Raw genomic sequence first — 5,000 nt, 5'->3', positions numbered from 1 at the left:
TCCAATAGATACTCGTTAAAGGATTTAAAGTGTACTCATTCCGATTACGGGGCCTCGGATGAGTCCCGTATCGTTATTTTTCGTCACTACCTCCCCGTGCCGGGAGTGGGTAATTTGCGCGCCTGCTGCCTTCCTTGGATGTGGTAGCCGTTTCTCAGGCTCCCTCTCCGGAATCGAACCCTGATTCCCCGTTACCCGTTACAACCATGGTAGGCGCAGAACCTACCATCGACAGTTGATAAGGCAGACATTTGAAAGATGCGTCGCCGGTACGAGGACCGTGCGATCAGCCCAAAGTTATTCAGAGTCACCAAGGCAAACGGACCGGACGAGCCGACCGATTGGTTTTGATCTAATAAAAGCGTCCCTTCCATCTCTGGTCGGGACTCTGTTTGCATGTATTAGCTCTAGAATTACCACAGTTATCCAAGTAACGTGGGTACGATCTAAGGAACCATAACTGATTTAATGAGCCATTCGCGGTTTCACCTTAATGCGGCTTGTACTGAGACATGCATGGCTTAATCTTTGAGACAAGCATATGACTACTGGCAGGATCAACCAGGGAGCTGCGTCAACTAGAGCTGAGCAGCCGGCCGCCCGGGAGTGTGTCCCGGGGGCCCGCGCGAACACGCAAGCGTCCGCTCAATTATTCTGCAAACAGGAGGAGGCTGAGCTCCCCTGCACCATACACCTCGAAACCCTCTCAGGTCCCGGCGGCGCGCAGCGCCGTCCTAAGTACTTGGTCGGGTTCGAGAGAGGCGCAATCGCCCGGAGTTTGGCGAGTAGACGCTTTAGGTGCGACCACCCGTGCTCCCAACTGAGCTTGCCGCTGCCGACAGAGGCCCGGGAGCGTGCTGTCGTGGCATTGCCGGCGGGAGACAACACGCGCCACCTACGGTGACCGGCAGCTCCAACGCCAGCGCCACAGAAGGACAAAAGCCCCACTTGGGTGCCGAAGCGAACTCTCCCAGCACAGCGCACGCGCCAACACGTCCGCACAGCTGCGATACAAACCACCTGCGAGAACCGCAGAGGCGACCGAGCAGCAGACGGCGTCGCGGCGCCGAGCGCCGGGCGGCGGCGCATCCTCAGCGCACACAGTCCTCAATCGGACCAGCACACTGCAGATGTCCACCGCGCTTCGCACCGGGCCCGCGAGGACCTACTTTGGCCGCACGGCGCCGCGTGCAGGGTGCGCCGGCGCGCAGCTGCGCCGCCTGCCGCCTCCGTCGGCCGGCGCGCCTGCCACTGGCCGCCCCCACCAGCCGGCTGTAGCGCGTGCGCCCACGCACCGCGCGGCCAGCACGCCGGGAGGCCCCCCCTCACCGGCCGGGGACGGTCCCACCCAGCCACCGCCGCGTATCGCTTCACACCCAGATGCCATTCACGTTCGTGGGCATGGTGGGTATCGCTGGAACAACCGGTTGGTAGCTCAACCGATCGTCGCCATCACTGATTCACCTCTAGCGAGAACAACCGCACCACAACGGTTTACCAGTTGTTCATTTGCGTAACGTCACCAGCAAACGTAGGCGTCCATCGCCATTTGCAAATTCAACGATTGTTGCATGCCTGTGTCAGGTGTCACGACACACTATGTCTGCCCACATACACGCAACAACATGTGCACGCTTCGCGAACACGTGGAAGGTGGCCCCCGTACGTATGCGATGTCCATTGCGCGAACGACTGTCAACCGGCCTCTGTCGCATGTCGCAGATGTGGAACGCAGTGCACCATGCTATCACGGTGTGTGAGAAGAGACGACTACGTCTGACAACACGCGCCACTACATCAACAGACGGCTCATGCTGATCGCCATCCAGGGCATACCACACTGCAATCCAGCTCTTATAGGGAGACGACACGTAGCTGAGTGCACAACATTTGGACCGCATGGTTCGCCGTTGTTGGCGCAGTCGTTGTACGGTCACATGTACCACGATGTATCATTCAGTACATGAGGACCAATGTGCAGTACAGTGTGTGATTTGGACGTACAACATCAGCGGACAGTTGACACAGGCCGTACCACAGCGTAGGCTAAGTGCTTCGCCATGCAAATGCCAATGAACAACTGCAAATGCCAATGAACAACTGCAAAGGGCATTGAGCATGTACGTCCTGCTGCCATCCACATTACAGTGTATAGCTGCAAGGTGTTTAACATGAAGCGATACACTGGGGACCGGGCAGTGCGAGTAGCAAACTATATTGCGGGGGTTGCAGTTAGGCAACACTACACTAATTTAACGCGTCGTATGACAATTACAGAGCAGGTTAAGGCCCAACGTGTGTTGGGTTAAGGCCCAACGTGTGTTGGGTTAAGGCCCAACGTGTGTTGGGTTAAGGCCCAACGTGTGTTGGGTTAAGGCCCAACGTGTGTTGGGTTAAGGCCCAACGTGTGTTGGGTTAAGGCCCAACGTGTGTTGGGTTAAGGCCCAACGTGTGTTGGGTTACAGCACAATATCGGTTACGTTACGGCGCAATGTGGGTTACGTTAAGGGGCAATGTGGGTTACGTTACGGCGCAATGTGGGTTACGTTAAGGGGCAATGTGGGTTACGTTACGGCGCAATGTGGGTTAGGCTAAGGCGCAATATAGGTTTCATTAAGGCGCAATATAGGTTACATTAAGGCGCAATATAGGTTACGTTAAGGCGCAATATAGGTTACGTTAAGGCGCAATATAGGTTACGTTAAGGCGCAATATAGGTTACGTTAAGGCGCAATATAGGTTACGTTAAGGCGCAATATAGGTTACGTTAAGGCGCAATATAGGTTAGGTTAAGGCGCAATATAGGTTAGGTTAAGGCGCAATATAGGTTAGGTTAAGGCGCAATACAGGTTAGGTTAAGGCGCAATACAGGTTAGGTTAAGGCGCAATACAGGTTAGGTTAAGGCGCAATACAGGTTAGGTTAAGGCGCAATACAGGTTAGGTTAAGGCGCAATACAGGTTAGGTTAAGGCGCAATACAGGTTAGGTTAAGGCGCAATACAGGTTAGGTTAAGGCGCAATACAGGTTAGGTTAAGGCGCAATACAGGTTAGGTTAAGGTACGACATAGGTTAGGTTAAGGTACGACATAGGTTAGGTTAAGGTACGACATAGGTTAGGTTAAGGTACGACATAGGTTAGGTTAAGGTACGACATAGGTTAGGTTAAGGTACGACATAGGTTAGGTTAAGGTACGACGTAGGTTAGGTTAAGGTACGACGTAGGTTAGGTTACGGTACGACGTAGGTTAGGTTACGGTACGACGTAGGTTAGGTTACGGTACGACGTAGGTTAGGTTACGGTACGATATAGGTTAGGTTACGGTACGATATAGGTTAGGTTACGGTACGATATAGGTTAGGTTACGGTACGATATAGGTTAGGTTACGGTACGATATAGGTTAGGTTACGGTACGATATAGGTTAGGTTACGGTACGATATAGGTTAGGTTACGGTACGATATAGGTTAGGTTACGGTACGATATAGGTTAGGTTACGGTACGATATAGGTTAGGTTACGGTACGATGTAGGTTAGGTTACGGTACGATGTAGGTTAGGTTACGGTACGATGTAGGTTAGGTTACGGTACGATATAGGTTAGGTTACGGTACGATATAGGTTAGGTTACGGTACGATATAGGTTAGGTTACGGTACGATATAGGTTAGGTTAAGGTACGATATAGGTTAGGTCAAGGTACGATATAGGTTAGGTTAAGGTACGATATAGGTTAGGTTACAGTACACATTGTTGTAAGGAAAGGTTTAATGGGGGGCGGGGCGGCCGGTTTGTTGATTGTGATTATAGTAAGTGGATGCCTGCGGCATCATCTGATTTGCCACGTCAGGATGCACCTTTGGCTCATGACAGGCGGCGCTCTCATTCCATGCTTGTGGCAGACCTGTGTCTTTCATTCCTGCCATTGTTTGTGTGCTGTGAGAGGAGGCAGTATTGTGATGTTGGGTGCACCCCTGTGTAGGACATGTGTGGGTGTTGGTGGCTTGGCTGAGCAATGGTGGTTGTCGGGTGGGTGGGATATTCTGTTTTCTGAGTGGATCTCCCGGTCTGGTTATGACAGTGTGGATTGTCTAATGTGGCGGAGAGGATGCACTGGGTGTTGTTCCATGCTGGTGCTTACATATTGTCTGTGTGCGTGTTACAGGCAGAGAGTAGTGCGTGATAAGGGTGTGTGGCTGACGTGTGGTTGTGATTGTGAGCAGAGTCTTTCAGCATGTATACGGACAGTTGTATACATTATCTGTATTCTGATGGCTCTATCTATTACTAATCAGCGCCGTGTATACGTTTAATCCGGTTCCAGTCGAAACTGTTGTATCTCTGTACATTAGTGACACGGCGAGCCCGCTATGTAGTTACTCGTCTCGGCAGCTTCCACCGGTGTATGGTAAATGATTATAAGGAATCAGTCTAGTCGTCAATACCGATGGTGTGACGTCACATGTCTGGGGTGGGGGGCCTTTCCGGTGGGTCATGGCCTAGAAAGACTCTCCCCACGCAGGGGGGCTTGGACTGTCATTACCTCTTCCGAGTAATATACTTGCCGTACGTTTTTGCGACTGCGAGTGCAACGCCCACCGGTACCGACATGGATGGAGCGCCTCCTAGCTGATCGCTCAGCATCGGCATTCGTACAGAGAGCAACGCGATCGCGTCTCTAGCTCGTAACTGGTACAGCTCGCAGCTCATGTATAGGGACAGCGGGAATGTCGCATTTTGGACATATCTCTTCATGAAAGGGAAGTTATAGGGGTGGATTGCACATTGCGACTGCGGGAAAAGTCCGCCGTTCATCCGCTGGAGTTGCGAGTTGGGCGGTTGGAGTGGGGCGCAGGTGGAGTGATTGCCGGTCCACGATTTCGTGCGGCAGAGGCGCTGGCGTTGGGGTGCTGTGGTCGACAGAGGACGCAGGCTTTGTGGGTGGGGTCGAAAGATGGGCACTGTGGGCCCATCGATGTCTTGGTCGGCTTGGCGTCTCATAG

General features: G+C 52.7%; 1 non-coding gene across 1 annotated transcript in view; it reads right to left on the bottom strand.

The window, feature by feature from the left end:
* LOC124573686 overlaps positions 1-568 on the bottom strand; it is a 1,910-nt gene extending 1,342 nt beyond the window's left edge. Inside the window, exon 1 of the ribosomal RNA XR_006972064.1 lies at positions 1-568. This exon is cut by the window's left edge and continues 1,342 nt beyond it. This is a non-coding gene — a ribosomal RNA (small subunit ribosomal RNA).
* Positions 569-5,000: the final 4,432 nt, after the last annotated feature.

The sequence above is a fragment of the Schistocerca americana genome, unplaced genomic scaffold (assembly GCF_021461395.2).
Source record: "Schistocerca americana isolate TAMUIC-IGC-003095 unplaced genomic scaffold, iqSchAmer2.1 HiC_scaffold_184, whole genome shotgun sequence".
NCBI lineage: Eukaryota > Metazoa > Arthropoda > Insecta > Orthoptera > Acrididae > Schistocerca > Schistocerca americana.
The sequence above is the reverse complement of the archived record's forward strand: the minus strand, read 5'-3'. Positions and strand labels throughout refer to the sequence as shown.